Source organism: Calidris pugnax, unplaced genomic scaffold (assembly GCF_001431845.1).
Source record: "Calidris pugnax isolate Ruff unplaced genomic scaffold, ASM143184v1 scaffold68, whole genome shotgun sequence".
Classification (NCBI taxonomy): Eukaryota; Metazoa; Chordata; class Aves; order Charadriiformes; family Scolopacidae; genus Calidris; species Calidris pugnax.
Window position 1 is genome coordinate 2664504 of NW_015090921.1, and position 12460 is coordinate 2676963.

Here is a 12460-nt window from a genome sequence, read left to right on the forward strand (position 1 = left end):
ATGGGCTCTGGCAGCAGATTTTTGGGGCGAGCTAGATCCTGCAGAAGGGTGGGAACACGGTGTGTGCTACGCTGTCCCTTGTGTCCCCTACCACACATGTGTTGCACATGGAGAAGCTGCCCAGGGTAGGCATGGAAAATTGGCTATGAGTAGTGAGAATTGCTTTCTTGAGTGTTGTGTCTTGTTGAGGTTGTAGCTGTTACATTGGAAGGGTTAGCAGTCATTTCCTTGCTGTTACCCTATAGGGCAAAAATAGTCAAAGCTCTGTGTCGGTGGTTTGAGCACGTACCTTGGTTGTGAGTGTTGGGTCAAACCCATGCAGTTTGTCAAAATCAAAACCCATTTGCCTTTGTCAAAGAGGTGAGTTTTGAAAGTGGCTCCCACTGACCCAAATCTAGGGTGAGCTGGTTGGGAGCATGCCAATTCCTGAAAATTTTAGGTTCTGCTGTATTCTCTTTTAAGAAGGTGATTCTTTTTTGGAAGGGTATTTTTTTATTTTTTTTTTAATACTTCAGATGTGTTGCAGGAAACAGAATGAGTCGAACGGAACTTGCAGCAGGAAGGACCTGTGCTTTGTGTGAAAGTGTCTCCCCTGGCTTGTGTGGACGATTCAGCTACGTTACTTTGCATAGGCTTTCACTGCTGGGTTTCAGTTTCCCATCCTCTCTGTCAAGTGGTCCGTGCACTTGTCAGAGGAAAGGTCCAGTCCTGCTGTTTCTCAGAAATGGCTGCTTTGTGCTTTAGGAAAGCCAGGTTTCCAGGTTGCATGTAGATGTAACTGACTGAGGAGTCTTTGTGCACAGGAGCGCCCGAGGAAAGGGAATTCTTTCCTTCTTCCTGCAGATAAGCTGATTATAGTCAAGCTGGAACAGTGGCTGCCTTTCTCGTTGCTGCAGTTGCATAGCAAATAAGTGGTGGTGGTCATGAAATTATTCATCTGCTTCTAAATCCTTGCCCCAGTTCTTTTTTTATAGCCTGCCGTAATGAGAGTCTCAAGCTGATTACATGGTAACTACTTCTTTTTTGGGCCTGGACTTACCTGCAGTTAATTTAAATCAGATATCCACTAGTCTCCTATTAAAGGGCAGAGAGGTGAGAAGGAGCTGACAAATTTAGCTTTAAAATGGCACTTGAGTAAGTCTTGTATTACCTTTCTTTTGAAATAGCTGTATATGCTCATATCATCTCCAGTGTGTAGCTTGTTCTCTGGTAGTGTCAGAAATAATGGGGGCAAATATCCTTTTCATTGATCAGCTGGTTGGCACATGTTTGGACAATGAGGCATGGTGGGACCTGTGGATGTCACCTGGGGGAGTTGTATAATTTAAAAGTGCCCCGAGGTGTATAACTCGGTCCATTGTGGCGTGCAGGAGCTGCACAGGTTGCTGCCTGACAGCTGGAGTCCTGGGGCTGAATCTCTGGGTCATTTGGCCCATCGTCCGTGGTGGTTGCTGGTGGCTGTAGCATCTCTGCAGGGTTAGTAGCCTACCTGGTTGCCTGTGCACACAGGTGCTTTTTGCTGGGACGTTGAGTGTGTAGTTCAATGTGTGAGCTTCATTCCAGAGGAATTCCTACAAGATGAAACTTTCAATGAAACTCTTTTGGCAGAGGTTGCTGAGAAGCTCATAGGGACTTCCCTTTTCCCTTCTGTTACGAGGCCTTTCTCAAGAACTAACTGTAGTTAAGGTAACTGTAGAGTACTTGAGGTGAGGAAGCTGGAAGCAGTGAGCATTCTGGTATTAAATACTTATGGCTATTTCCTTGAAGTAAAGCTTCATTTCCTTTCCTGTTGAACACATTGGGTGGACTTGTGAGGAGCTTTATGAAATCTTCCCCCTTAAAAGGAAGCCTGCATGTGGGATAGCTATATCCTGCAGGTGTGGTTTTCTGTCCTTCTCAAATGAACTGTTATATTTTTCCTTACAGAGCAATAACAAGTCAGCAAGCACCCACTTAGCTAATTTTTGCATAGAAGGAACATCCCCACATCCAGCCTTCTTGTATCCCAGACCCAGGGTGTGGTCCCACAATGGGAAGTGCTGGAACCACTCTCCCATAGGAGAGTCCAAAATGTCTAATAACCTTTGCAGCTGCAGAAGCACGCAAAGATGGTGGAAAGTGGTCACAAGATGTAAGCTTTGTAATGCTGCAAGTGCTGGGGAAACAGAGGAAGGAAGGTAGGTCTTCAAGCCTGAGGGTGCAAGTGATACCTGTGTACACACTCTCAATCAATGCCATTTTGTGCCTATGGACCTCAGCTTAGTTTTTAGTGTCGGGGGACATCGGTGCACTTGTGTGTTTTATATTCTGTTCTTCTTTGTCTCTCCATTAGATGTCCTCATTGGGCAATTGAGCTCTGCATTCAAAGGCTGGCTGAAAAACTTGAGATAAAAATTGCATCTGGAAACTGCCTGTGTATATTTTCCTTCCCTGTCCACAGGCAGATACGCTCCTTGACTTGTCTTGCCTGGCTGAGAAGTAGGTTGCTGGAAAGACGTTGCCACACAGAGTCAATTAAGTTAATAGGTAGTTTAATGAAGGCTGTCCTTTGGATTCTGTTGATGAAGCTACGTCAGCTGGGCAGGGAGAGAATTCTGCTCGTTCTGATGGTGCTGGGCTAATTATCTTGGGCTAATCATGAAGGTGTTCATAAGCATGTAATGCAGCTATTCCTGACTAACAGCTCTGGTGCCTCAATTAGGAGGTACGTGTCACGGGGAGCCACGGCAGCCCAGCACTCCTGTCACATCCAGCTTGGCCTGGAAGCAGCACGGGCATTGAGCTTGTGTGTGCTGCTTCAAGTTGCATCGGTGAGATATGAAATTGGGCAAGGTTTCTGGTCTACCTTAAGCAGAAGTTGGTGAGACAGAGCTTCAGCTTTTCTGAGGTTCCCCAGGCTGATCTCATTAATTCAAATGTAGAGGTGGTGGTTGGTTTTTATTTCCCCCGTGGATCTATCTTTGCCTCACTTCTAACATCAAAGTGAAAAGAGCCTCAGAAATCCCTGAAGTTGTCATGTGAAATGTGCTGCATAAAATTGGTGCTATTGGCAAGATCTGGATGAAGGAAAGATAGTTGAGCAACAGGTGATAGCTAGTTTAATTTTTCTGTAACTTCCTGTTAATTAAAAAATGGATTTTGGAAGTGCTGTGTTAATAATGTGGTATTAGAGAGGGAAAAGATCCTGTAAGTACTTTAAGCCACTGTTGCTGTGTGGACCAATTCAGGTCAATAATGAAAAGTTGAAGGGGGAATGAAAGAGGATTCTTCTTGTCAGCTGCTTGTTTGAGAGGAGCTAGTGCCACCTTCTTAAAAAGAAAAAAGATATGTAAAATCCTAGCAGTGGTCTCCACTGAAATATGTTTCAGCTCATCAGTTAATGACAGGTACAGTGCAGTGCTGTCTAATAAATCTGATCCAGGTATTCAAATGCCACCTCTTTGGCTACTTTAATATGACACAAGTGAGACCTATAGAACTGGTGTGTTATTTCACAAAAAAAAACCCCTGGTTTTAAATCTAGTGTTGTTTCTGGGTTCTGGCATGGCACCTCCCAGGCCATCACCTCTTTGGCTACTTTATGACACAAGTGATGCCTACAGAACTGGTGTGTTATTTCACAAGAAAAAAAAACCCTGGTTTTACATCTAGTGTTGTCTCTGGGTTCTGGCATGGCACCTCCCAGGCCACAGCCTTTCTAGAATGGATGCAAGAAGCACCATCTGTGTCCCTGATGCCATATTTCAAACCTTACTTACCCTGTGAAACAATCCCCAGAAAGGGAGAAAAGAAAAATATACAAATGGAAACTCATCCTCTCTGCATTCAGAAGTTAGCTGATTGTAATACACTGAGGGGGCAATTCTGATATTGTATACCTGTCGATTTTGATTAGAGATTTGAATTAATTACTGCAAGGGAAAGACGAGCTCTGTCCCATTGCCAGGTGGGTTTGCACAAAACCTGTGTTTCCATGAAGAAACGCTTATTATCCTTATTCTTCCATTAAGAAGCTCTGTCTGGCAATGATATTAAACTTCTCTAACCACTCCATTGTGCTCATTCCAGAAGTCAAATTCTGTAGGCTGTGGCATGAGTAATTTATGTGCCTGTGTCTTACGAATGCATAATGTTTTTGCCTTGCCTCACCTATTTAGTTTGGCAGACAGGATAACTTCAGTAGTCTATCTGAAGATCTGGGATGTCTTTTGAACAGAGTCCAAAATGTCTAATAACCTTTGCAGCTGCAGAAGCACGCAAAGATGGTGGAAAGTGGTCACAAGATGTAAGCTTTGTAATGCTGCAAGTGCTGGGGAAACAGAGGAAGGAAGGTAGGTCTTCAAGCCTGAGGGTGCAAGTGATACCTGTGTACACACTCTCAATCAATGCCATTTTGTGCCTATGGACCTCAGCTTAGTTTTTAGTGTCGGGGGACATCGGTGCACTTGTGTGTTTTATATTCTGTTCTTCTTTGTCTCTCCATTAGATGTCCTCATTGGGCAATTGAGCTCTGCATTCAAAGGCTGGCTGAAAAACTTGAGATAAAAATTGCATCTGGAAACTGCCTGTGTATATTTTCCTTCCCTGTCCACAGGCAGATACGCTCCTTGACTTGTCTTGCCTGGCTGAGAAGTAGGTTGCTGGAAAGACGTTGCCACACAGAGTCAATTAAGTTAATAGGTAGTTTAATGAAGGCTGTCCTTTGGATTCTGTTGATGAAGCTACGTCAGCTGGGCAGGGAGAGAATTCTGCTCGTTCTGATGGTGCTGGGCTAATTATCTTGGGCTAATCATGAAGGTGTTCATAAGCATGTAATGCAGCTATTCCTGACTAACAGCTCTGGTGCCTCAATTAGGAGGTACGTGTCACGGGGAGCCACGGCAGCCCAGCACTCCTGTCACATCCAGCTTGGCCTGGAAGCAGCACGGGCATTGAGCTTGTGTGTGCTGCTTCAAGTTGCATCGGTGAGATATGAAATTGGGCAAGGTTTCTGGTCTACCTTAAGCAGAAGTTGGTGAGACAGAGCTTCAGCTTTTCTGAGGTTCCCCAGGCTGATCTCATTAATTCAAATGTAGAGGTGGTGGTTGGTTTTTATTTCCCCCGTGGATCTATCTTTGCCTCACTTCTAACATCAAAGTGAAAAGAGCCTCAGAAATCCCTGAAGTTGTCATGTGAAATGTGCTGCATAAAATTGGTGCTATTGGCAAGATCTGGATGAAGGAAAGATAGTTGAGCAACAGGTGATAGCTAGTTTAATTTTTCTGTAACTTCCTGTTAATTAAAAAATGGATTTTGGAAGTGCTGTGTTAATAATGTGGTATTAGAGAGGGAAAAGATCCTGTAAGTACTTTAAGCCACTGTTGCTGTGTGGACCAATTCAGGTCAATAATGAAAAGTTGAAGGGGGAATGAAAGAGGATTCTTCTTGTCAGCTGCTTGTTTGAGAGGAGCTAGTGCCACCTTCTTAAAAAAAAAAAAAGATATGTAAAATCCTAGCAGTGGTCTCCACTGAAATATGTTTCAGCTCATCAGTTAATGACAGGTACAGTGCAATGCTGTCTAATAAATCTGATCCAGGTATTCAAATGCCACCTCTTTGGCTACTTTAATATGACACAAGTGAGACCTATAGAACTGGTGTGTTATTTCACAAAAAAAAACCCCTGGTTTTAAATCTAGTGTTGTTTCTGGGTTCTGGCATGGCACCTCCCAGGCCACAGCCTTTCTAGAATGGATGCAAGAAGCACCATCTGTGTCCCTGATGCCATATTTCAAACCTTACTTACCCTGTGAAACAATCCCCAGAAAGGGAGAAAAGAAAAATATACAAATGGAAACTCATCTTCTCATCCTCTATGCATTCAGAAGTTAGCTGCTTGTAATACACTGAGGGGGCAATTCTAATATTGTATACCTGTCGATTTTGATTAGAGATTTGAATTAATTACTGCAAGGGAAAGACGAGCTCTGTCCCATTGCCAGGTGGGTTTGCACAAAACCTGTGTTTCCATGAAGAAACGCTTATTATCCTTATTCTTCCATTAAGAAGCTCTGTCTGGCAATGATATTAAACTTCTCTAACCACTCCATTGTGCTCATTCCAGAAGTCAAATTCTGTAGGCTGTGGCATGAGTAATTTATGTGCCTGTGTCTTACGAATGCATAATGTTTTTGCCTTGCCTCACCTATTTAGTTTGGCAGACAGGATAACTTCAGTAGTCTATCTGAAGATCTGGGATGTCTTTTGAACTGTCCTGGGCGATAGTTTTATCATGCACATAGGTAGGAAGGAGTGTACGTGAGGTGAGGGGAGTTCATATCATCTGGGGACACTTGTATAAACTCCTTTATTTTCTTTGTGAGCGTATAAAAGTGCAGAGTCCACGGTGCTGGGGAAATAATTGACCTGCTGGAGTTGCACAGCTGACCAAAGGCATTGCTTTTTGATGTGTTCTAGTCTGTTGTATGCAGTGTGCACAGGTGACACGTGCAGACTAGCTTCCCTGGAACCGTGTGACAGGGTCCAGGGTGAAATTTCTGTCTTTTCATTTTTGTCAGCTCTTGTCTGAGGCTTGAGGTCCCTTCTGCCTACATTTTTGCTACGCAACGTGATCCGAGTCTTCTTTCCTGAGCTAGGATTGGGTGGCACGTAGCAGTCTAGGTGGGATGAGAAAGCCATAGAATGATGAATGTGGTCATAGAATCATAGAATGGTTTGGGTTGGAAGGGACCTCAAAGATCATCAAGTTCCAACCCCCTGCCATGGGCAGGGACACCTCCCACCAGACCAGGTTGCTCAAGGCCATATCCAGCCTGGTCTTGAACACTTCCAGGGTCAAATCATTGGTGCTATACATTGAGAGTGAGTTTGGTTTTGTTGCCTTTCCCTTAGGAGGGTATACATGCTCTACCTGTGGTTTCACCCGTTAGCCAAACGCAGACCTCCGTGCCCTGCTCTGGTCAGGCATGTGAAGGCCTGAAGTAACACCAAGTTGGAAGTGGTGGTTCCGTTCTCACCTGCCTGGGCAGGACGGTGACTCCAGCTCATGTCTTTATTCAGTCTTGATGGTCTTGCTGGCAGCACGTAGCTCTCCGTACGTACAACAGGTAGGAAAAGAAACACCTAGTCTGTTCCCTTTTGGATTTCTCCGAATTTATTTCCATATGGCTTTGCTGCCACAAGGGGGTAATGTTGCTTCTGCTCCTTGCTTTCCTTGTCTCCTTCCTGAAGCAGAGAGTTTCTGAGATCTTGTACAAAGAAAACAAGGTAGCTTGAGGACCACCACCCGCCCCCAGTCCTAAATTGCTGCTATCTCCTCAGTTACAATACATTTGCAAATTCTTCAGTGTTTGGGGAAAAGCCTGAATGAGGGTCCTGAGGGCAAATGGCTCTGATACAGAATGCAAACAAGAGAGCAGCTTATCCTCCTGGCTTTTGTAAAGGTTTGAAAGGGACAGATGTGGATCTCAAGGTGAAGCAGGTATTTTGTCTTTCTGACCTGCGAATGCCCCCAGGTTAGAGCTGTAAAAGACCAACTTTGCAGAATTTGTCTGGACTTGGAGCTCTTTGCCTACCAGGCCTGGAGCAGACTTTGCTTTGTGGTCTGCCTTCTCAAAAGTTTTGTTTGCATTTAAATAGTTGCTCATCCTTCCCCAGAAGACTTCCATAATATGGGGGCTTATTTTTGGGAGGAATCCTTGGCAGATGTTGACTGGAGTCTGGGTGGTCACCTTTTGCAGGGGGCTGTGTTTTATTTGGTCCTCAGGACTATGGTTTAGTGGTATGTTTTTGTGTTTTGTTTAGTGTTGTGGGTTGTTTTTTGTTGTTTGTTTGGTTGGTTTTTTTTTTGGGTCAGAGTTAGGTTGATGGTTGGACTAGATGATTTTTAAGGTCACTTCCAACTTAGACGATTCTATGATTCTGTGATTTTCTTTTTCAAGTATTCCCTGAACTATTACCTAAATTTTTAGGCTTTTCCATGAGAAGGCTCTGAGTATGTTTGGGTTTTGTGTTTTTTTTTCTGATGCAAATAGGTGTGGCTTACTCATAGCCATAAGCCGATGCCTCTTCCAGTTCTAGATTGTAGATGTGGTGTTGACTTGTGGTCAAACTGGGACCAGTCAACAAGTAGGCTGATGGGGTAGGAACACTCCTGTTCTTGCCCAGCAATGGTGAGTGCTGTCTGTAAAATGGATTTAAATGACCAGACTCTTCAGATCTCTGCATTTATTGGCTTCTGGTGTAGCTTTCTTGCTGTGCAGAGCACTGAATGAAAAGGTGCATGTCACAAACAACCAGAACATTTCCTGGCCCCCTGCCACGGGTACAGAGTCGCCTACTAGGAGACAGCTCTGTGACTGAAATTTACCATCAAAATAAGAGAAGAGGGTAGTGCTACTCCGTTAAATTTTTTTTTTTTTTTTTTTTTTTTTTTTTTTAGGGAGAGGGAACTAAAGCAGGAGGGAATTGTCTTACCTAAAGCTACAGAATGCATCTTTTTGTGGAGACAGAACACATACCCAATATTAAATTCTCCCCATCCCTTACATTCAGGCCCATTAGTTGTGGAAACTCTTGTTAGCCAGGTGTCCTGGCATGTGTGGTTTGGGCTCAGCATTTTGTTTAACTTATGGTGTGTAGACCTTACCTGTGCCGTGGAAAGAAAGGTTTTTCTGGCAACCTCTTAGCCTCCATGTATAATGTGATAGTTTTGGAAGAGTTTATGCTTTGCTTTTGTTTTGTTTTCAGGCTAGGTAAGAAATAATTATGAAGATGCTTGTTACAAGTCTTGAAAATGATGGTTAGGGAGGAACAGTGGGGTAAATAGGATTAATAAAGGTGTTTGCAAGCAGAGACAAGAGGTTCTGGTTGGTGGTTGGGAAGAGGGGCTTGATGGGAGAAGGCCAGAAATGTGGGATGGGGCAACGATTTCTGGAAATGTTAGACTGGACGCACAGGAATGAATGAGGACCTAATTTATCAGTGCCAAACATAAAGTGAAGTGATAATCTGAAGGTGACACGAATATTTAGACATGATAATTAGCTGTGATGATGGGTGAGATGCGCAGGTTGTGGACAAACTTGGCAAGTATTCTTTGTTTGGCCTTTCCTAAAAATGGAAAATACAAATTAGTTTTATCATGAGAATGTAACCACAGCCTGAGCTGTAGGAGAGGCTGCCACGATATCTACGTGGTCGGTTGATGCCTACGTGAGCTCTGAGGTTATTGCTCCACCCTTCCAGCCTTGTGGTTTTTTTCCCAGACCCAACCTTCTGTCCCCATGTGGGTAGGAAAGACTTTGTTTTACTGACCATGGTAGATGTTTAAGCTCTTGAATATGCTGGTGGTTATGTAGAAGAGCAAGTGCAGGAGGTGCCTGTTTTCTTGCATATAGGTTCCTCTCCCTGCCTTTGCTGGTTTCCTAATTTAAATATAACGTAGGGTTGCTGGAGCCCTCTTACTTCATTACAGAGCGTTGGTGGGGGGAAAAAATGATGCCATGTGCTTTCTCTCTTGCAGTGACTAATAGAGGTCACTCCCCGCTGCTGAGCTTCCCTGAGTACTTCGGAAAGCCGAGCATGTGCAGTCTTCACCAAAGTTGCAGAAAGGCTTAAGCCTTCTTTTCTTTTTCTGAATTTAAATATACAGCAATGACTGTAGCGTGTGAAAAGAGTTTCTCTTCCCCATGTTGCTCTTGTAGCAGCTCGGCTTGCAAAGTAAGCAGGTATAGAAATAACTTTGCTTTCTCAAATACCTTCATGATGTTTCCCTAGTCCCCTTCTTCCACCTCTGTTTGGTTTTTTTTTGGTAGTCCAGGCCTAGCACTGAGGAGTTCACCTATAAAAAAAATAGGTAAATGGGTGTCTGTCTATGGGATTGTTCTGGGACTTGGCTTTGTGTTTGCCTGCTCCAGCATGGCAGCAAGGGAACTTGTAGAAATTAGATTCCAGTGATGTGTCTTAACGAGGTTGGAAGAGGTACATGCTTCCAAACTGGCTTACTTTTTTTGCTTCTACTGAGGAGTAATGAGATCTAGTGTTGGGTGGGTTGTTTTGGTTTTTGAGTTGGGTTATGTGGTTGGTTTGGGGTTTTGTTTTTTCTTTCTTTTGTGAAAAGCCTGCATGAGATGACCGTACAACAAAGACATTAGCTAAACACAGATTGCTTAGAAGTTGAAAGACAGCTGACTTCAAAAGGGTGTCTATTTGAGGATACCATAAAACATCTCAGTTCTCAGCTTTCTTACAGACAGGGGAGAAGTGTGAATAGCTTCCCTCTCTTGGAAGCTGTCCTTTGTTAGGTTGTCTGTCTTCTGTGCTTTCTGCACATGGTTTCCCCGTGGCCTCCTGATCCAACTGCTGCAGGGTGAGCGGCATGTCCACACAACCTCACTTGACCTGGAACAGTTGCTCCTGTTCCCAATTTTTACTTACGTCCATGGAGTTCGTGTACTTTGTAGTATTCTGTCTGGGGAATGATGCTCAGTTTATGATTAATGGTGGTCTTTGACGTGCTTAAACTGTCCAGCTTTGATTCCTAGAGCTTGTTGTCTGGTGTCCCGGTTTGAAGGTCATCTGGCTTTGGATAAGTAATGTTAAAACAATCTCTAAGTTTTGTTTTATTTTCCTTTTGCCAAGAAACAAGTTATGGGCAGGCCCTCAGACCTTCTATTTCAGGCCTGCTTGCTCAACTACCAGCTCTGTGTAGCTTTCTTGTGCGTGGGGAGGAGTTGGAGATGTTGGCAGTGTAGTGTGCCTCTTTTTTTATGCTAATACAAGCCCTTAGTCGTTAGATGTGCAGTCACTTACATATATTACGTGTGTGCACTCATTCTTCACGCTCTTTATAGATGCACATAGCGTGGTTTGCCTGGGGACAAAGTGCCCCCATCCAATTATTCCCTCCTTGTTTGAGAATTGGAGCTGGAGAACTTGGAATAGAGCAGAGTCCATCTACTCGCTGGGCTTGGAGCAAGAGGAGCGAGAGGGACCTGTGATCTGACTGAGTAATATAACTATAACCAAAATACTGATGACTCTAGACTTCTCCAGTTGAGCTGTTCTGGTCTGTTGAATAGCTAACATGCATTTTAAACATTTTCCACATACATATTTAACTGATTGCACCAAATGGCTGTTTGTGTGATGATGTAACTGACCCCCTCCCTTGCTCTTCTTGAGAAAGCACCTGCTGGAACTGAAGGCTGTGAATAAACAGGGTTCATTATCTGCCAGGAAACTGACTCATTTTTCTGCTTGAAATGAATTAGTATGAAATCTTTCCCTTATTTTCCTGAAGTGGGAGGGCTGGGGTGAGTGGTTGAACTGCCCGGCTGGTCATCTTTTGACCTGACTCTCTTCATAACTCCAGCCTGAGCAAGAGCATTTTAAAGCAAGTGATTGATGTGTGGTGGGACCTCTGTTTGCGTAGCCTTAGAAGCCTGTGGAGATAACGGTAAGGCTTCTGCCCCCTCAGGAAAGACACCTCCTCTTCAATTCCCTATGGAGAAGCAGGAGCCCTATGTAATTATCCCAGAAACCGATGCAGATCTGCGTGCGTGGGTAAGCAGAGATTTCTGCTGTCCACACAGTCTGTGGTGTTAGGAACTCCCAGAACAAGGAGAATTCGAAACAGACATTATACATATGAAGGTAGGTAGAAAAACCCTCAGAAGAGTAAAGCTGTGTGAGGCTGACTATGTTCTGGCCATGTTTTCCAGCCTGTTATCGTAACGATGACTAGGAACTGATTCCCTCTAGCTGAATTTGATACAATCACGTGTTGTTAAGGGTCTAGATGGAGGAACGTGATGTCTGTCTTCAGCTTGGCTGAGGTGCCTGCCCCATTCTGAGCGCTGATATAAAACTGCTGCTGTGGAGCAAAACAGCACGTGGAATTACTTGAGCTGATTTGAGTTTCTTCTTCTCTCCCCGCCCCTCAAGTTTTGCCCCTGCAAAGTAAAATGGCAAGATCTTTCATCGTTCTTTTCATGTTGGAGTTATTGCCAAACTGATCGATGCTGCCATAGCTGCTCTTGGCCCTTTTAATGTCCATTGTGGATGTGCCGGTGAAATAACACATTCATTCCCTGGGCGCTCTATGATGAGAACCTCTGCATAATACTCGCTCACAGAATCACAGAATCTTCTAGGTTGGAAGGGCCCTCAAAGATGATCTTGTCCAACCGTCAACCTAACTGACAAAAATAAACACCCCCACAACAAACCAGCACCATCACAACCACTAAACCATACCTCCCAGCACTACATCAACCTGTCTTTTGAACACCTCCAGGGATGGTGGCCCAATCACCTCCCTGGGCAGCCCATTCCAATGGCTGAGAACCCTTTCAGTGAAAAAATGTTTCCTAATATCCAGCCTGAACCTCCCCTGGTGCAACTTGAGGCCATTTCCTCTTGTCCTGTCGCCTGTGACTTGGGAGAAGAGACCGACCCC

General features: G+C 44.2%; 1 protein-coding gene across 4 annotated transcripts in view; it reads left to right on the forward strand.

Annotated features, from left to right (window-relative positions):
- AMBRA1 (autophagy/beclin-1 regulator 1) overlaps positions 1 to 12460 on the forward strand; it is a 154981-nt gene that overhangs the window by 18874 nt on the left and 123647 nt on the right. The window lies entirely within an intron of this gene.